Source organism: Panulirus ornatus, chromosome 5 (genome assembly GCF_036320965.1).
Source record: "Panulirus ornatus isolate Po-2019 chromosome 5, ASM3632096v1, whole genome shotgun sequence".
NCBI lineage: Eukaryota > Metazoa > Arthropoda > Malacostraca > Decapoda > Palinuridae > Panulirus > Panulirus ornatus.
Genome location: NC_092228.1, coordinates 13,448,083 through 13,469,665, shown reverse-complemented (window position 1 = coordinate 13,469,665; position 21,583 = coordinate 13,448,083). Strand labels below are relative to the sequence as shown.

Below are 21,583 nucleotides of genomic sequence, written 5' to 3'. Positions count from 1 at the left end.
AGAGGACAGATCGGGAGAGGGAGGTCTATAACCAGAGTATCGACCGGTGGTACAGAAGCTTCCGTGAATACGTGGTGGTGGTGTCGGGTTAAGACCGCGAGGGTACCACTCCGTGCAAGTTGGGCGAGTCGGAGGAAGGGTCGGTATGGTGGTTCACTGAAGAATGCCTCAACGCGAAGGAGCCTAGAGGTGTACGTTAGTGTGGTAGGGACGTAGACGACACTGTAGCCAACCAGGGTATGAAAGGTGTAAAGAGAGCGAGGGACGAGTACCAGGAGGAGAAGGAGGGAGGAGGAGGAGGAGAGAAACTTTTGGTGGAGAGCCTTGTGGACGAGACAAATGACAACCCAGAACTTTTCCCTCAGTTCATCAGGAGCAAATTATCGGTTCACAGGAGTAGGTGGTAATCAGGCTAAGGCACCGGGAGAGAGAGGAGAGAGAGAGAGAGAGAGAGGGAGGACCATTTGAGCAGGACGTGAGGCTTGTGTGTGAGGAGCTGACTGATTACGTTAAGTGTATCTCTACAGTTAGGGGACACTACGACCCCTGACGTTAAACATGGCGAGCGAAGGGGCTGGGTAAGGTATAGAAATTGATAAGGCAATGACTTCCACAGGCTGTAGAAACGACGTGAACCTTAAAAAGGTTCATGATCAAGATACGTAAAGGTTCTCCCAGTGTGCCGGAGTTTATCGGATCACGTGACAGTTTTATGGTTCATCAGGTCACTCATGACGTAAGGGTACCAGTATATATACGTGTGAGGAGCAGATGGATGTCTCTCTCTGTGTGTTGGGCAAATACCACTCGGTATGTGCTGTGGGTTTGGGCAAATACCACTCGGTATGTGCTGTGGGTATGGGCAAATACCACTCGGTATGTGCTGTGGGTTTGGGCAAATACCACTCGGTATGTGCTGTGGGTTTGGGCAAATACCACTCGGTATGTGCCGTGGGTATGGGCAAATACCACTCGGTATGTGCTGTGGGTATGGGCAAATACCACTCGGTATGCGCTGTGGGTGCGCGGGATGATGTAAGAATCTTACGTCTACCTTGCGATGATTTTGGGCGGGGTCTTCTACACTCACACACACACACACACACACACACACACACACACACACACACACACACACACACACACTGTTCGATCTGGGACCCAGGTTATCGTGTTGCTTCTCTGCCCAGTCAGGCTTATCGTTCCGAAACCTCGTTTTCGGCGGAGGGTGAAAAAAAAAAAAGAAAGATAGGTGTTGGTCGAGGGGGGAAAACAATGTGAGAAAGCTACGTTTAAGCCGTTGGTCAAAACACAGACATAAATTCGGCTTTGGAGAGTGGGTAGGGAGGGACGCTGGGAGTAGGGGAGCCGGAGAGAGAGAGAGAGAGAGAGAGAGAGAGAGAGAGAGAGAGAGAGAGAGAGAGAGAGAGAGGAGTCCCTTGGGGTGACTTGGAAGCTACGGGTCGTGGGAGAGAGTAAAAAGAAGTTGGAGTTTATGGAAGTGTTGGGACCCCGGTCATTCTGGGAGGGTTGATTGGGAGTTAAGATTGAAGGAGAGGGTTTTGAAGAGTAGGGTTTTTTTTTTGAGGGGGTGATGGTAGTGGGGAGTGTGGTTTATAAGGAGTGGATATACGAGGTGGGGGGACGTTGGAGGTTTTGGTTCTTGGACGGGGGGAGTGGGAGGTGGTAGAGGTGAGGTAATGGACGGGGGTGTGGGAGGAGAGGTTGTGGGAGGTGGTAGAGGTGAGGTAATGGACGGGGGTGTGGGAGGAGAGGTTGTGGGAGGTGGTAGAGGTGAGGTAATGGACGGGGGTGTGGGAGGAGAGGTTGTGGGAGGTGGTAGAGGTGAGGTAATGGACGGGGGTGTGGGAGGAGAGGTTGTGGGAGGTGGTAGAGGTGAGGTAATAGACGGGGGTATGGGAGGAAAGGTTGTGAGAGGTGGTAGAGGTGAGGTAATGGACGGGGGTGTGGGAGGAAAGGTTGTGGGAGGTGGTAGAGGTGAGGTAATGGACGGGGGTGTGGGAGGAGAGGTTGTGGGAGGTGGTAGAGGTGAGGTAATGGACAGGGGTGTGGGAGGAGAGGTTGTGGGAGGTGGTAGAGGTGAGGTAATGGACAGGGGTGTGGGAGGAAAGGTTGTGAGAGGTGGTAGAGGTGAGGTAATGGTAGTCAGCCACAGGTGAGGTGGCCGAGAACCTCACCCTAAAAAAGGATGGTGAATGTGTGTTTGTGTCTGTATGTGTTGTGACGATCGTCTCTTCCAGCAGTTTCATGTTCTTCCACCTCCTCTTTCTCATCCTCTTCTTCATTATCACCGTGTTTCTCCCCCTCTTCTTTCAGTGACTCTTCGTTTACTCTTCTCTCTTTCACTTACTCTTTTTTTTTCTACATTTCTTGTGTTGTTCATGTATTCGTGATTGGTTATTGAACGAAATATTGATCGTTGTGTTGGGAGTTGATGAGCCAGGCACGGGTCAACACACAGGAGGGGTTGAGGTTGATGACACAAGTGATTCCTGGGGTCAGCAGAGGCTGGGGTCCTGGTGACCCCTGGGGTTGACAGATCTGGGGTCCTGGTGACCCCCTTAGGGTTGGCGGAGGCTGGGCATCTGGTGATCTAAGTCAGAGAACATTCCCCAGGTGCAAACCTCCCACGTAAATTCCTTTGTTAAGCACTTCTGTCTGACCTCCACATTCCCTTACATTTCTGCCCGCCTTAGGGCGTGAGGGGGGACACCACACAGGCTATACGGGTTTCCCTCTCTGCTGCCTCTTATTTCCATTTTAGGCATTACGTGATCCGTGACACCTCCGTCATAGTCGCCTTTAGGGTTTTAGCACAGTCCGGGTACACTGCATCGGCATTTCGTTTGCTGTGTAAGTCTCTCTCTCTCTCTCTCTCTCTCTCTCTCTCTCTCTCTCTCTCTCTCTCTCTCTCTCTCTCTCTCTCTCTCTCTCTCTCTCTCTCTCTCTCTCTCGCGTCTTATCCTAGTGATCGAGGAGTTGAGAGAGAGAGAGAGGCATGATCATCCTGTCTTTGAAGAGCCATGTGTTGCCCTCTGGATTATGCAAAGTGTTTGACTTCCTGAAGCGCCAGTCCATTTACATCTTGGGGGACACTCGTGTCTTTTAATGTGTCTTGTCAGTGCTATTGGTCCGTAGTTCTCTCTCTCTCTCTCTCTCTCTCTCTCTCTCTCTCTCTCTCTCTCTCTCTCTCTCTTACACTCTCTCGTCCTTCATGGTGTACAGCTGTGTGAGCCCGGGACTCGAAAACTTTCTTCTGAGATAAACCCGCGCCTCCTGGCCCCCCCCGACTTTCCAGATGGATGTTTACTTGGCCTCGCTGACGGTGTTTTGCATATCTTGTGAGCGACGGAATACAATGCCACTAACCGCCCCACCCAACACCACACCACACCTCCTGGAGCACACACACCACACCCCATCCCTCCTCCTGGAGCACACACACCACACCACATCCCTCCTCCTGGAGCACACACACCACACCCCATCCCTCCTCCTGGAGCACACACACCACACCCCCATCCCTCCTCCTGGAGCACACACACCACACCTCCTCCCTCCTCCTGGAGCACACACACCACACCTCCTCCCTCCTCCTGGAGCACACACACCACACCCCATCCCTCCTCCTGGAGCAAACACACCACACCACCTCCCTCCTCCTGGAGCACACACACACCACACCTCCTCCCTCCTGGAGCACACACACCACACCTCCTCCCTCCTGGAGCACACACACCACACCTCCATCCCTCCTCCTGGAGCACACACACCACACCCCATCCCTCCTCCTGGAGCACACACACCACACCACACCCCTCCTCCTGGAGCACACACACCACACCCCATCCCTCCTCCTAGAGCACACACACCACACCCCCATCCCTCCTCCTGGAGCACACACACCACACCCCCATCCCTCCTCCTGGAGCACACACACCACACCCCATCCTTCCTCCTGGAGCACACACACCACACCCCATCCCTCCTCCTGGAGCACACACACCACACCTCCTCCCTCCTCCTGGAGCACACACACCACACCCCATCCCTCCTCCTGGAGCACACACACCACACCCCATCCCTCCTCCTGGAGCACACACACCACACCTCCTCCCTCCTCCTGGAGCACACACACCACACCCCCATCCTTCCTCCTGGAGCACACACACCACACCCTCATCCTTCCTCCTGGAGCACACACACCACACCCCCATCCCTCCTCCTGAAGCACACACACCACACCCCCATCCCTCCTCCTGAAGCACACACACCACATCCCCATCCCTCCTCCTGGAGCACACACACCACACCCCATCCCTCCTCCTGGAGCACACACACCACACCTCCTCCCTCCTCCTGGAGCACACACACCACACCCCCCTCCTTCCTCCTGGAGCACACACACCACACCCCATCCCTCCTCCTGGAGCACACACACCACACCTCCTCCCTCCTCCTGGAGCACACACACCACACCTCCTCCCTCCTCCTGGAGCACACACACCACACCCCCATCCCTCCTCCTGGAGCACACACACCACACCCCCATCCCTCCTCCTGGAGCACACACACCACACCCCCATCCCTCCTCCTGGAGCACACACACCACACCCCCATCCCTCCTCCTGGAGCACACACACCACACCCCCATCCCTCCTCCTGGAGCACACACACCACACCACACCCCTCCTCCTGGAGCACACACACCACACCTCATCCCTCCTCCTGGAGCACACACACCACACCTCCTCCCTCCTCCTGGAGCACACACACCACACCCCCATCCTTCCTCCTGGAGCACACACACCACACCCCATCCCTCCTCCTGGAGCACACACACCACACCTCCTCCCTCCTCCTGGAGCACACACACCACACCCCCATCCCTCCTCCTGGAGCACACACACCACACCCCCATCCTTCCTCCTGGAGCACACACACCACACCCCCATCCTTCCTCCTGGAGCACACACACCACACCCCCATCCCTCCTCCTGGAGCACACACACCACACCCCATCCTTCCTCCTGGAGCACACACACCACACCCCCATCCCTCCTCCTGGAGCACACACACCACACCTCCTCCCTCCTCCTGGAGCACACACACCACACCACACCCCTCCTCCTGGAGCACACACACCACACCTCCTCCCTCCTCCTGGAGCACACACACCACACCTCCTCCCTCCTGGAGCACACACACCACACCCCCATCCTTCCTCCTGGAGCACACACACCACACCCCCATCCTTCCTCCTGGAGCACACACACCACACCCCCATCCCTCCTCCTGGAGCACACACACCACACCCCCATCCCTCCTCCTGGAGCACACACACCACACCCCCATCCCTCCTCCTGGAGCACACACACCACACCCCCATCCCTCCTCCTGGAGCACACACACCACACCCCATCCCTCCTCCTGGAGCACACACACCACACCCCCATCCCTCCTCCTGGAGCACACACACCACACTCCCATCCCTCCTCCTGGAGCACACACACCACACCCCCATCCCTCCTCCTGGAGCACACACACCACACCCCCATCCCTCCTCCTGGAGCACCATCCCTCCTCCTGGAGCTACGATGATGATGATGTCGCCTTTGTTTGTAAGCGAGTCCTGCCCTGCCCTGTGTTCGCCAGGGAAGAGATCATTATAGCCCCCCCCCCCTTCCCCCAGTGTGGAGCTGACCTGACCTACTGTAGGGGCTTGGGAGATAGGGTAGGATCTTCGTCAAGATTTTTTAAAGATTTTTTTTCCATAGTATTTAAATAAAGTAGACTGGTCAAGTGTGTGTTGTGTGTGTGTGTTTTGTGTTTGTGTGTGTTTGTGTTGTGTGTTTGTGTGTGTGTTTGTGTTGTGTGTTTCTATGTGTGTGTGTGTGTGTGTGTGTGTGTGTGTGTGTGTGTGTGTGTGTGTGTGTGTTGTTTTATCGAGAGATTCTAATGTTTCTGGTTTTTCGCGTCAAGATTATTTATGATAACCTTGTGTTTATTTATCCATAGCTGAGATGATATTTTTATGGACGGTGATGCTATGAGGAAAGCTGTCTGGAAATTCCTTTATATATATATATATATATATATATATATATATATATATATATATATATATATATATATATATATATTCTTTTTTCTGGAGAAATGGATATGTTGAATTTGTCGGGGGAAGGAGGTGGCGGGGAGGAGGGGCGCGCGGTGCCCTCCCTCCTCGCTGGTTTCGCTCCCTCAGATAGTGCTGGTTCCTCAATATTCTTACTTATTAGATTCTGGTCCGCGGCGAGAGAGAGAGAGAGAGAGAGAGAGAGAGAGAGAGAGAGAGAGAGAGAGAGAGAGAGAGAGAGAGAGAGAGAGAGAGACTGCGTTATTTACGATCGTGGCCAAACCAAGAGTCAAGCTAGTGTGTCAGGGGGCTGACGTGTATCGTTGGCAATTCTGATGCCTTGCTGGGGTAGGTAGGTAGGTAGATAGTCGGGTCCTGCCCTGCCTGGGGTCGGGGTCTTGCGGGAGGAGGAGGAGGAGGACGTGGTATCTTCTGACGGCACTGTTTCGAGGAGGAGATTGGTCGAGGCCGCACCGTCGTGTTATTAAGACGAGGACACACTGATTCATCCCGGTGCCTCGACCTGTGTTCCAGGCTGCTCTAGAACCAAACACCCGCGGCTGTTTGCCTTCCATTTCTAGTCTGTGAAAGGAGGAGAGAAATGGAAAATGAATTAGCCCTGGCCATGTAGATATTTTGCGCGACGCCTTCAATATGTCTTCTCCGATCCCCCTTCCCCTCCGTCAGACCTTGTGGGGATCTGCTGCCGGGGCTCGCAGCTCTCCAGGGGCCCTTAAAAATACGCTCTTTATGGCCCAGGGTTTTATTTAAAGAGGCCAGGGCCTCCTTACCGCCCTCGGGGGGTGTTGGGATATAGCGAGAGACGGCACGGGGCGCGGAGATGGGAAGTGATGGCGAGAGAGGGAGGACGACGGAAGAGGGCAGGGGAGAGGGAGGCACGAAGGAGAGGGATGGATATGGAAAGGAGAGAGAGAGAGAGAGAGAGAGAGAGAGAGAGAGAGAGAGAGAGAGAGAGAGAGAGAGAGAGACCTGTGGAGGCACTTCGAAGCTGTAGAGGCGACGTTCAAAGTGGCAGGGGGAGCTGCTGCTGACACTAGTGTGTGTGTATGTGTGTGTGTGAGAGAGAGAGAGAGAGAAAGACAGACAGACAGAGAGAGAGACCCATTTGTACACTATGTGTATAGTTTGTCTTACGAATTCGCCCCAGATGTTGCCCGGGCTCTTGTCCAGTTCTGCCACTTGTGGCATCACGTTAGTTAGTTAGTTAGTCTTGTCATTTGGAACCGTCCCAAGCAAGTGCTCTCTGTGGGTGCACCAGGCCTCAGTACTCTCACCTCCCAGGCCTTATGGAGGTCTTAGTGCTCCTGCTCTCTCTCTCTCTCTCTCTCTCTCTCTCTCTCTCTCTCTCTCTCTCTCTCTCTCGGGTCTCGGCACTAGTTTATTATCTTTAATTTTATTAGTTACTATTATTATTATTATTATTATTATTATTATTATTAGTAGTAGTAGTAGTAGTAGTAGTGGTAGTAGTAGTAGATGTAGTTGTAGTATTAATGATGATATTGATATTGATGATAATATTACTGATAATAATGGCAGTAGTAATGATAACGATAGTAATGATGATAAAGAGAAGAAGAAGAGGAAGAAGAAGAAGAAGGAGAAGAAGAAGAAGAAGAGGAGGAGGAGGAGAAGAAGGTAAGTGAAATGAAGAGGTTGCCTTATACAGGGTCGGACGTACACAAGTGTGGTCGTCCCAGTGTTTGTTTTCCCGTCAAAGCGAAGAAGGGAACTGTGCGACCCTCAGGTGTGAGGGAGTGGCCTTGAACCTGAACTTATCTCAAAAGGTCGGGCTAAAAGGTCAGGTAAATCGTACCTAGGGGCAGTAAGGTCGTGCTTAGGGGAGGGTTCTTCCCGTTGTGTTGTTGGGCGTAAGGGAATACGTGGGAAGCATTTTTTCTCTCCTATCCCCAGGGATAATATATATATATATATATATATATATATATATATATATATATATATATATATATATATATATATATATATTGTATATATATATATATATATATATATATATATATATATATATATATATATATATATATATATATATATCTCCAGTCTTACGAGTTTTGAGTCGTCCGTGCTGTCTTTGGCGGGTTATCCAATTTTCATATTCTTTCGTCTCACAACAACCATCTGTCATGCCTCCACCCCACCCATACTAAACTCTCTCTCTCTCTCTCTCTCTCTCTCTCTCTCTCTCTCTCTCCTCTCCTCTCCTCTCCCCAGCCCTACCACCACCACTACTACTCCCGTCCTCAGATCACTTTGCATATGACACTTGGCCTCTCCCGTCCTCTCCGTCCCTCCCCCACCATACACGCGGCCGGAGTTCAATAAATCAATAATGAATTCAGATCCGGACATGAATACTGTTTGAGGAGACTAAGAACAGGCCAGGGGGAGGGGTATGGCTGCCCTACCCTACCCTACCCACCCTTACACGACCCTACCCTACCACCCACCCCCGCAACTCTCACTGTCTTTGTTTACTCTCTCTCTCTCTCTCTCTCTCTCTCTCTCTCTCTCTCTCTCTCTCTCTCTCTCTCTCTCTCTCTCCCTGATGGTGGTGGTGGTGATGCTAACCCTCTCCTCTCTTACCGTCACCTCTGTTTGCCCGCCCGACGCCACTGTGTGTGAGTCTCTCTCTCTCTCTTTTGTCACTATGGTCGTCTCGCGCCTTACCTTCACTTAAGGTTTTAGGCTCATTGTTTGCCCCTCCCACCTCAGCACTCGGGTCGTAATAGGACCAGGTTTGCACGTGTTGCTTCTCTCCTCCTCATTCAGGCATTGTTTTGAGGCGCACCGGCCCGCAGGCCTGACTCTCCTTCTGTAACCTTGGTTGATGAGGTACACTTGTTTCAGTGTTTTTTTTTTAGTGCATTTGCGCGGACGTTCGATGATTTTGCCCCCCCCCCCCACCTGCTGCTTATTCACGAAGTGTTCATCGTACAGTGTGTGTGTGTGTGTGTGTGTGTGTGTGTGTGTGTGTGTTTCCTTCCGATAGGAAATGATTTTCGAGTGGTAGAAAGAGGGACGTTGCTTTCTGATGTTTTCTGAATATGTACACATACCTCTCCCGATCAGCGCCCCAGGAAAGAGAGTCTGGGTGATATAAGTAGTTTTTCGTGGTTGTCATATTTGGCTGGCATAGTGCACCGTGAATGACCTTTATATGTTTGGTGAGGAGGGCTCAGAATTTGCGTACATCTTGAAGGATGTTGTGTACGCACGAAGCCTGGATATAATGCGAGTCCTGTAAGTAGTCCTCTCCTTGTGGATGTCTTGATATTGGTTCGATCCAGATTACCGGATCCTCTGAAGACGTGACGCTTGCTTGCTCGGCCTTGCACCCGCTGAAGGTAAGGTAAGGTCCTCTTGACGCAATGACTCCCTCGTATTTTTGTATGTCTTCGCGTGCGATACGATGGTAATGTGTCTGCGTCTTGTGATGCCTGGCTGGTTATAGAGGAATACGAAGCCGTGCAGGGAGGGAGAGGGTGTGAGGAGGCGAGGCAGGGTGGGGAAAGGGAGAGGACGTTAGGGAATGAGGGGAACGAGGCAGGGAGAGGAGACTAGGGAGGGAGGAGTAGGGTATGGTCGACACCACAATGAATATTCCCGGTTATTATAAGTTTGAGGAGCGACGGCCGACTTGACACGGGTTTCGTTGGGCTTGCCCCAGCACGGCTTCCTTCCTCCCTTCCTCTCCCCACTCCCTCTGATTCCCACTGTCCACACCACAGCTCTCTCCCTTACGCATCCCTCCCAATCTGCGCCACGGTAGGCGCTGTATCGTATACAGCGACGCGATTACGTCCATTCAGCGTTCACCTTCTCAGATGAACATTGAGTTTAATGACTTGCCTCATAAATTCTAGGCGGAGACAGCGAAGTGCCGAGAAATGTTGACTCCTTTGGAGTGCTATGTTGTTTGACGACCTCTCCACTACACTCGTGTGTTCACTATAGCCTTATCTGTACCACGTCTTCACAACAGCCACATGGTCGATCACTATATTCTTATTTTCACTACATGTTCACTATAGCCCTGAGTTCACAAGACCTTCGACACTGGCCTTGACTTAATGTTGTGGTGGTAAAAGTTGCCATGAGAAATGAGGGGGAAAAACGGAAAACTGTTGTCGTCCTACGGAATGAGATATCTAAAAGAACGAAGTCGATAGATTTCTCTCCTGTGGGGAACATAGCTGATAATAATGATAGTAATAATAATAATGATAATAATAATAATAATAATAATAATAACAATTTATTATTATTGTAAATAATGAATAGATAATAATATAGTAATAATGATAGATATGATAATAATGATAATGATGATAAGATAAGATGATAATGATAATAATGATAATGAATAATGGTAATTATATATAAAGAAAACAGAGACAGAAATTCCGTGTGTGTAGGAAACTTTTTCCTGTAAACTCCTCTTAACTTCAAAACCCGACCCAGCTCAGAGAAGATGTGAGCTTGATTTTCGTGTATCACAACAGTAGATACGATTCGGCTCACCGGCCGGCGCCAACGACCAACCAGTCTTTAGGGGTTTTGAGGCTCAGCCCACTGCAGTGGGCGCGGGCGGGGCCTGGGTCAGTCCCCTTCTGGCTGCAGCAACACGTGCCGCTCCAACAGGTTCTGCGTCGCTGAACTCATCTTTTACAAGGAACTACTTTCCTTCCACCGTCATTTACAAAAAGATGAAAAATGCTGTTCTCAGCCTCCATCTTTTACAAGAAGCCTGTTTCTCCTTTCCCGCGTGTTTTTACAAGGATGCCAGTTCCTGCCCACCATCTTTTACAGGATGCCAGTTCCTGCCCACCATCTTTTACAGGATGCCAGTTCCTGCCCACCATCTTTTACAGGATATCAGTTCCTACCAACCATCTTTTACGAGATATCGGGTCCTACTCACCATCATTTACAAAAGATACCGGTTCCTACCCACCATTATTTACAAAATACTGGTTCTTACCAACCATCTTTTACAAGATATCGGTTCGTACCCACCATCTTTTACAAGATATCGGTTCGTACCCACCATCTTTTACAAGATATCGGTTCGTACCCACCATCTTTTACAAGATATCGGTTCGTACCCACCATCTTTTACAAGATATCGGTTCGTACCCACCATCTTTTACAAGATATCGGTTCGTACCCACCCTCTTTTACAAGATATCGGTTCGTACCCACCATCTTTTACAAGATATCGGTTCGTACCCACCATCTTTTACAAGATATCGGTTCGTACCCACCATCTTTTACAAGATACTGGTTCCTACCCAGCATCTCTTGCAGGAACCTAGGTCCCAGCCGATTTCTTTTCCTAGAATCGGGTGTTTTACTCCCTCTTTTACAAGATCATAGCTCCCAGCTTGTGCCTTTGAAAAAAAAAAAGTTACTCCCCTTCCCTCCCTCCCCTCGCCACTATCTTTTACTAGAATCCTTTTTTTTTTTTTTACACACGAGACTTGGCTCTTTCGTCCTCGCGAGACGGCAACGCTATCATGACAGTTCTCTCGGCCTCGCCAGACGGCAAAAAGCTAACATAGTTCTTTCGTCCTCGCCAGACGGCAGAGCTAACAATACAGTTCCTCTTTCGTCCTCGCCAGACGGCAAAGCTAACAATACAGTTCCTCTTTCGTCCTCGCCAGACGGCAGAGCTAACATAACAGTTCTCTCGGCCTCGCCAGACGGCAGAGCTAATATTACAGTTCCTCTCTCGTCCTCGCCAGACGGCAAAGCTAACAATACAGTTCCTCTTTCGTCCTCGCCAGACGGCAGAGCTAACATAACAGTTCTCTCGGCCTCGCCAGACGGCAGAGCTAACATTACAGTTCCTCTCTCGTCCTCGCCAGACGGCAAAGCTAACATTACAGTTCCTCTTTCGTCCTTGCGAGACGGCAAAGCTAACATAACGGTTCTCTCGTCCTCGCCAGACGGCAGAGCTAACATTACAGTTCCTCTCTCGTCCTCGCCAGACGTCAGAGCTAACATTACAGGCACTGAGTACCACCATGTGTTTACCCTTTCGTTTTCGGAGTCGTAAAAAAAATAAATGTAAATTCGGCGAGTGTAGTCAGGCAGGACGGACAAGGCTTGGATGGAGTGTGGAGGCAGCAGGAGGTAAATGCGTGTGCTCGTCTAAGCTGGTGCGACGTCTCGGGGTGCGTCCGAACTCATTCCAGTCGTCAGGAAGTTGGATGGCATGCGTTAGCGTGGGCCAGAAGGATCCGTCGGTGTGGCATGGCAGCAGCAGCAGCAAGTAATTGGCGGGAGTTTGGTAGCGCGGCGCTGCTCCCCGATGTGCCACCCGCCTTTTTTTTTTACGTGCTCTTCTTGTGTCATTAGTACCGCCGCCTCCGCCTGTCGTGTATTGGTGACCTGCTAATGTGGGAGAGCCTGATCATATATATATGTATATATATATATATATATATATATATATATATATATATATATATATATATATATATACATATATATATATATATATATATATATATATATATATATATATATATATATATATACATATATATATATATATATATATATATATATATATATATATATATATATATATATATATATATATATGTATATATATATTGGTGCTTGTAATGCACTGTTGCATCTGTGTCGGTGTTGTCATTTAGCAACGTTGCCCTTCACATGTATATGGTTGCGCCTCGTGTGGCAGTTCCCCGTACAAACCAGCCTCCCTCCCTTCAAGTCGTAACTTAACGGTACTGTACCATTCCAGCTGTGATTGCACCATCTTTTAACCCCCCCCACCCCCCTCAGCTGCCCACGCTTGGCAACTCCCATTCATGCTTGGTTTGTCATTTTTTTTCCCCATATGTACTTGTTTATTGTTTGCTTTGAACAATTTAAACCAAGGCCCAAGTCTTATGGATATATTTTTTTTTATTTAAACTACTGGTCGTGTGGTGTGCCTTGTTTTATATTGCCAACCTTACTATTTTTTTTTACTAACAGTAGTATTTCCCCCTCCCTCTCCCCCATAACACAAGCAAGTAATTGTTTATCCGCACGCCAATTATTCCGGTATTTATTGCTCAATTTTGTTCCAATCCCGCCATTTGTTGTGTGGTGGTGGTGGGGAGGGGGTGGAGCGCAACCCCGCTGCCAGGCGCGTGATCTACTGCCACGGGGAGGGTCTGACGCCGCCCACCCCTGCCTTTCCACCATTGGTCTTTTAGTATTTTTTTTTTTCTACTTCTATTTGCTGGCGTTACTGTGCAGTGGTTTTTGCCTTTGTTTGTGGGGGATTTTTTTTGTGTGTGTGAATTAGTCGAATGTTGTTTAATCTTTTTTTTTAAATTGTATTATTTTGGTTAGGATTCTATTTAATTCATTGTTTTATTTATTGATATTTTGTTCACGGGATTTTTTAGTTTTTTAATTTTTCTTGATAACGGGAGTGTATTTGGAGTGTGCCTTCACTAAACACAAGACGGATAATTATTTTTTCTTCAGGGATTTTGTGACTGTGAGTGGAGTGTGTGTGTGTGTGTGTGTGTGTGTGTGTGTGTGTCACATTAAGCCCGGGCCTTAATTGAAATAGAATTATGAAAGGTGAAATGGAAAAACAGGGGCATCCCCATGTCTTTTAAGATATGCCAGGTTATAGCTATTGGGAAAGACATGAGAGGATAGAAAGTTCCAGAGCTTCGACGTGTAGGGAAAGAAGCAGTTATCAAAACGGCCTACCCTTGAGTTGCCGACGGCCACACTGTAATCATATGACGTAGCGATGAATTTCGAAATGATCGATATGAATCGCGTTGTCGCGATGGGGTTGATAAAAGGTGAACTTGAAACAAATTTCCTTACACTTTTGGGAGCCTTACGTCATTGTTATTTCTATGGAAATGTTAAATCAATATTGTTATTATGGTAAATTACAGGAAATGTCACGAACAATCGGTATATTATGTGAAAGTAGGGCTATCAGATGTGATGAGGCCAGACTAATGGACATTTCTCGGTATCCTTCGTCTGCTGTGTCTCATTGTTTTACACAAAAAGTGATACTTTTTTTCTTCTTTTCGTCGCCCGCCTGAACCGTCTCAATAAGCCCCCTTTTTTTCAGGGCGTGTGTATATTTCGTCGTCCAACGGGGCGGTGTGTGGCAGAGCCTCTCTCTCTCTCTCTCTCTCTCTCTCTCTCTCTCTCTCTCTCTCTCTCTCTCTCTCTCTCTCTCTCTCTCTCTCTCTCTCTCTCCTCCAGGAGGCCAGCCGTGGAGAAGGAGATAGCCCGGAGCAGGTTCCAGGCGGTGGAGGGTGTTCGTGAGGAAGTGTGTCAACAGACTGTGCCCACACGCCCGCCTTCTGTAGCAGCTACAGCTGGCTCAGCACCACACCTTCCACCGGACGTACTCTCAGTGTTGACTAGAGAGTTTTGGCCTGGGGGAGGGGAGAAGGGACGCTTTAATGAAACGTTTGGGAACGTTGTAATGAAACGTTTGTGGTGGTGACATTGTTGCGGTGTTTGCCCGAGCTGGGCGACACAGGCTGTGGGTGTTGTCCAGCCGCTCGTCCCTGTGGCGGCAGCTGGAGGCTCCCTATTTCTGTGTTCCCGGGCGTCCCCTGTTGCTGCTACTGGAGGAGCTGCTGGTGTTACCGTTGATACCGGACGGACTCGTCGATGGCGACAGCCAACACCGAAGTTCCCAGTCTCTCTCGTGACTGGAAAACAAAGAGAACGTCTCGTCGAACTCAAAAGCTCACCTCTTGACAGGACTCAAAATATTTCGTCTCCAGGTGTCGCTTGGTACGAAGTTGATCAAAGTATCTAATACATGTAGTTCTTGAACCTCGATGACAAGTTTGATATTTCATATGTGGCGAAGTTGGCAAAGGTGTTCAGCTTAGCTACGAACGTTTTTAGATCAAGTCGAATCGAGGAATCAATAAAGATATTTCATAGTTCCTTATTTGTATAAAACACAGTCTGTCATTATTTGGACGTTGTGTGGGATAACTGGTTCAGTATTGGAACTTAATGCAGGTAAAACTGGCAAGTTTATGTGGGATTCAGCGTCCCTACAGTCATAAAAATCTTGAGAAATACGGTACGCCCTTTGTCCTGACCCCTTAAACTGACCCTTCTGCTCAAAGGAGTTGGAGTTCATATTTGTAATAAACCAACAAAGCTAGAGAGGCAGACAGTGTCCGTCTTCTCTCCGTGTGTGGAAAGAGTCTGGTTTGAGCCTTTAGGAACTTCCCGTCTGCCTTTGAATATCGGTGGAGCACTAAGTCGAGGGAAAGTTTGAAAACTCTAGTACAAATGACTGTCGGCGGTCCATCGGTGGCCAGGCTGGTGAGGTGGTCCTCATAAACCGTGGTTACGAGGGGCGGGAGGGAGGCAGGCCTGGTTGTGTTACCCACAGTGGACAAGGGTGTCTGTGTGACCGTGTAGGGCTTTGCGTTTTCTCTTCGTTCATTGATGTATGGGTATGGTGGTAGCCACACGGGAAGTGAAACACGAAGATCCGAGAGAGAGAGAGAGAGAGAGAGAGAGAGAGAGAGAGAGAGCTTTTGTGATCATTCACCTCTTCAGGGACACAATATGTGTTTATGGGTTCAGGCGGTAGGTTGTAGGGGTGGACAGACTCGGGACCTGTTTAGCATGGGCCGATATGCCTCCTGCAATGTCCTCGCTCCTTATATGTCCTTATGTTTGGGCATAACCATACGATGCTTATGAAGAAATCAGAAGATTATGAAAACACATCGTATGGTGGCTTTTACATTAGCCAGGCAGGCGCCATGGTACACGGAGAGATGATGTGGTGTTATAACAGCCTTAGTGTTAGGATGGCTCTACTGATGTATGTGGCGGGCAGAACAGTAGTTACTGCAAGTGTAAGATACGTGTGATGTGTTGTATAAGCACACGCTACAGCATGATGTGAGTGTCCCATCATTATCAACTTCCACCGGCGCCTCCGGATCTCGTCTGATACAATCTTTATTAAGACTTCGTTGACACGGACGTCCTGCAGGATGTCCTACTCCTGTACCCAAGCTTTATGAACCCGTGAAGCGCATTCGTGTGGTAGATTGCTCCCATAAAGGCGTGGAACTTGTCTCGTGTGCTGATGAGTTACCGTCCATGTTAGTGTGTGTGCTGACCTAACCAGTAATGTAGGAGCATCTTTGTATCGTGTCCGTGGTCAGTCACCCCACCTCTGCGACCTACTGTGTACACTGATCTCCTTTCTATATAGATATGTACTGACACTAACCTACAATGTGAGTCTATTCAACGAGTACATAGATCCCTCAGCCCTCCTTAGTAACTTGTGTGTGTATTACTCTGCTGTCCTTATGTATATGTATGTACCGAGCCAACCTGTGGTGTGTGTGTGTGTGTGTGTGTGCACCGAATATATCGGGCCCTCTGTGTCGACCCCTTTAGGTTGACTTGTATACATCATTGTGCTCTCCATATATCAGGGCACTGACCCTAACCAGTAACAAGTGTGTGTTTAGGTATTTGATTACTTGCAAGGGCTCCTCAGGCCACCACTGTAACTTGCGTGTTATACACGTGTGTTTACCTAACTCTGCACACTCAAGGGTACCTGGAAATGTCTTGCCGTGGTAAGTAAAGTTGCTCAACTGAACTACAATAGACAGTAGGGCCGCGTTCCCTGCCTGCCCCAACCCCCCCCCATCCTTAAAGGTCTAGTTACCTTCCGCAGCGCAGAGGGTTAGTTAACCTTGTTAGAAACATATTACAATAACAACACGAGGGATTACGTCCGCTTGGATTCACATATGAGGAGGAATAAAGTGAAGTGTGTGTGTGTGTGTGTGTGTGTAATTTTGAGGATGATTACTGTTTGGATCAGTCCATCGAGTCGGAGACGGTGGAGTGACGTTTCCAATTAGGGCCGTCGGGCTGACCCCACTAGTCCATCTTCCCGGCTGGGGCTGTCAGCGAGCGGGCACCGTGATCGCTTGATTTGTCCCCCGCTCATCGCTCGCTTCCATCTTGACAGTTCCTATCACCCCGCGGTCGGCAGAGGCGGCGGCGTGTATCCCCGTGGGGAAGACGCTGGGGGGGAGGAGGGAGAGGAGGCGGGTGGAAGACCAGAGGGTGAGGGAGAGGAGAGCTGTTGAGGTAAATCAGACGAGGCGTGTCGCCGGGGAATCCAAACCTGATCCGGGCGAGAGGATTTTCATTTTGGCGGGAGATGGGGCGTGACGCGGGTGGAGGAAACGCGCGGGAAATAATGTCGGGGGGGGATTTTATTTACTCCTGCTGGCGGCGGGAGAAGTGAAAACTAATGTACTGGTAGCTGGAGTGTCGGATGGATATTAATGGCGAAGTTTCGGCACTTTTATGATTCTCGCTTGGAGCCTGGCGTGTGACAGGGGGGGAAGGAGGGAGAACTTGTAGTTTTGATAAAGAGAAGATTAATTGTGGGTTGCTGGATTCACCTGGCTCGGCGCGACCACCACCAGATCCCTGGAAACAATTAAGGCCGGTCTGGAGACAGTGCGAGTGCCCTCAGCTGGAAGATGTGCTGGATGAAATACCTCATCCTGTAAGATTATAGCTTTGTTGATTATATATATATATATATATATATATATATATATATATATATATATATATATATATATATATATATATATAATATGTGTGTGTGTGTGAGAGAGAGAGAGAGAGAGAGAGAGAGAGAGAGAGAGAGAAGTGCTCGCCCGTGGCGGAAGGCGTCCCTCGTTAGGAGGCGTCGTCGGCTGAGGCGCTGCCGACGGTCGTCGGGTGGCATGGCGTCGTGCAGACGGTGTTGCGCACCGCGAGGCCGCCCTCCCCGGTGGGGCTGTGTGTGTGTGTGTGTGTGTGTGTGTGGGGGGGGGGGGGGGACCATCCTCGCCCTTACGAGGATCAGATAAGGTCCGGGCGGCCGCCTCCGGAGCAGAGGCATGACGATTGGACTGTCACCAGTATTTTGCTGGCGTCGCCTCTCGCTATCTCCCTCCACGACCGCTGTGTGCGCCTCTCGTTTATATGCTTTCGTTCATCAAGAGGTACAGGAGCTCCCTCCCTTCCCACCCCTGCTCGGCCGCCATGTTGGTGGACGTGTTTGTGCCCCCTCACACGACCCCCTCGGGGCTTTGGTTTTTTTCGGGGTGTTTGGCGATGCTCTTTGTTCGGTGAGGCAGCATGCTTGGCACTTCGTACTGGGAGGGAGGAGTGTGTGTGTGTGTGTGCGTCTGTGTGTGTGTGTGTGTGTGTGTGTGTGTGTGTGTGTGTGTGTGTGTGTGTGTGTGTGTGTGTGTGTAAAACCTGTAATCTGTTGGAGATGGCTAGGACGTTGCATCCTTCTATTTTTTTCTCCACTCCTGTCTGTAATTTTTTTTTTTTTTGTATTTGTTAATATACCACATACATGTTTTTTTATTGTGTGTTGCATGTAATTATTGATTTTAATGTTATTATCACCTCTATTCTCTCTCTCTGTCTCTCTCTCTCTCTCTCTCTCTCTCTCTCTCTCTCTCTCTCTCTCTCTCTCTCTCTCTCTCTCTCCCTCCCCCCGCATCACGAAGTTAATGAGCCGCGTACCTTCTCCCTGTCTTCTCGTCTCCCATTATGCTTCCCACTCTCCCTTGTCTCCCTGCCTTCGTCGTTCTCTCCCCGACTCTCTCACACGCACCTTCCAATATCACCGTTTTCTGTCCATCCTCCTCCTCTTCGTCTGCCTTGGCGTGCGTCCTCTGCGTATGTGACCAGCCCTCCTCCACCGTCTTCGCCAGTGTTCTTGGGATATATTCTTAGGTAATTCACCATTATTCTTGGGATAGTCTTAGGTAATTCACCATTATTCTTGGGATAGTCTTAGGTAATTCACCATTATTCTTGGGATATATTCTTAGGCAATTCACCATTATTCTTGGGATAGTCTTAGGTAATTCACCATTATTCTTGGGATAGTCTTAGGCAATTCACCATTATTCTTGGGATATATTCTTAGGCAATTCACCATTATTCTTGAGATATATTCTTAGGCAATTCACCATTATTCTTGGGATATATTCTTAGGCAATTCACCATTATTCTTGGGATATATTCTTAGGCAATTCACCATTATTCTTGGGATAGTCTTAGGCAATTCACCATTATTCTTGAGATATATTCTTAGGCAATTCACCATTATTCTTGAGATATATTCTTAGGCAATTCACCATTATTCTTGGGATATATTCTTAGGCAATTCACCATTATTCTTGGGATAGTCTTAGGCAATTCACCATTATTCTTGAGATATATTCTTAGGCAATTCACCATTATTCTTGGGATATATTCTTAGGCAATTCACCATTATTCTTGGGATAGTCTTAGGCAATTCACCATTATTCTTGGGATAGTCTTAGGTAATTCACCATTATTCTTGGGATATATTCTTAGGCAATTCACCATTATTCTTGGGATAGTCTTAGGCAATTCACCATTATTCTTGGGATAGTCTTAGGTAATTCACCATTATTCTTGGGATAGTCTTAGGCAATTCACCATTATTCTTGGGATAGTCTGGGATAGTCTTAGGTAAACCTGAGAGGTGCTGGAATCTGGCAAGTGAGAAATATCCCAGGAAAATAAACCGTCTTGTCTTGAGGAAAGTTTTTAAGCGTCTTGTGTAATGTTCCGAGCTCTCGTGTTAACGATACCCTTGAAGGAAAAAAAAGACTGTGGTCTAAATTCGTGTGTCTTATGTGTACGTAACCTTACCTTACGATGGTTTCGGAGGTCTTCTACTCCCTCAGCTGGGCTGAGACCTTACTTTACCTTACCTTACCTTCGTGTCGGAGGTCTTCTACTCCCTCAGCTGGGCTGGGACCTTACTTTACCTTACCTTACGATGGTTTCGGAGGTCTTCTGCCCCCTCAGCTGGGCTGGGACCTTACTTTACCTTACCTTACGATGGTTTCGGAGGTCTTCTACTCTCTCAGCTGGGCTAAGACCTTACTTTACCTTACCTTACGATGGTTTCGGAGGTCTTCTACCCTCTCAGCTGGGCTGAGACCTTACCTTACCTTACCTTCGTTTCGGAGGTTTTCTACCCCCTCAGCTGGGCTGGGACCTTACATTACCTTCCCTAACTTTACGATGGTTTCGATGATCTACCTCCACAGCTCGGTCCGGCACCACTCGCCTCGTTGCTTCTCTGACCAGTCAAGCTGTTTGAGGTTCTGCACCTACCTAACCTAACCACATCCTGCCTTGGGAAAGGACCCGTTCTCTTCGGCAAACTTTGGCCCTCCCACTTGGGAACGCTTACCATTACCGGGAGGGCTGCCTGCTGTGGCGGAGTAGATGTTGTGAGGAGGTGAGGCAAACTGGTGTGTCTCGCGCCGTCAAAAAGTAGCATTTTGAGGGAAAGTTATTTTTTTTTCAGGGGGAAAATTAATTACTTTCGCTGATGTACGCGATTTTGGGGAGTGAGGGGATGTGTGTGAGGGTTAGGGGGGGGAGTGTATGAGAATGAGATGTATAAGTGGATGTGTGTGAGGGTTAGGGGGGGAGTGTATGAGAATGAGATGTATAAGTGTGAGGGGAAGTGTATGAGGGTTAGGAGGAGTGCATGAGAATTAGGGGGGGGGGAGTGTATGAGTGTTAGAGGGAGTGCACGAGAATGAGAAGTGCATAAGGGTTAGGGGGAATGTATGAGGATCTTAGGAAATGTCTGAGGATGAGGAGAAGTGCATGAGGTTGAGGGGAAGTTTATGAGGCCAAGTGCCCTTGAACAGAGGGTCGTAATCGTCGTGCTCAAGGGTCGTAACCGTCGTGCTCAACCAAGGTGATGACGCACTTACGACACGTAATTACTATGGCGAGTCGTACCGATGGAATTACGTGTTTCGCTGCGGCCAAGTTATCCGTCTCCTCCAGAAGGCGTCATGAGAACGTAAACTGTCGTGTACGAGGGAGTTACGATACTGCGACGAATGTATCGCAAGTCGCTTACGAGCATCGCTCCACGTACGTACGGCGGTACGACCCCTCCGTGCGACGGCACGACCCCAGAGCGCGACCATACGACTCCCTAAGTATCCGGACGTATCAGAGAAGAAAGTTTTGAAAATTGAATTTGTATTTCTCTCTCTCTCTCTCTCTCTCTCTCTCTCTCTCTCTCTCTCTCTCTCTCTCTCTCTCTCTCTCTCTCTCTCTCTCTCTCTCTCTCTCTCTCGCGTGTTGTCGAGTAGGAGTTTACCCTCTTTGGAGAAGTTGGGTAGTTTGTTAGTTTGTACGAGAACTGCAAAACACACACACACACACACACACACACACACACACACACACACACACACACACACACACACACACACACACACCTTGTGGCTGCCTTAC

At 49.1% G+C, this 21,583-nt stretch overlaps 1 protein-coding gene across 9 annotated transcripts in view; it reads left to right on the top strand.

The window, feature by feature from the left end:
• spri (Src homology 2 domain-containing protein sprint) overlaps window positions 1-21,583 on the top strand; it is a 558,675-nt gene that overhangs the window by 399,656 nt on the left and 137,436 nt on the right. The window lies entirely within an intron of this gene.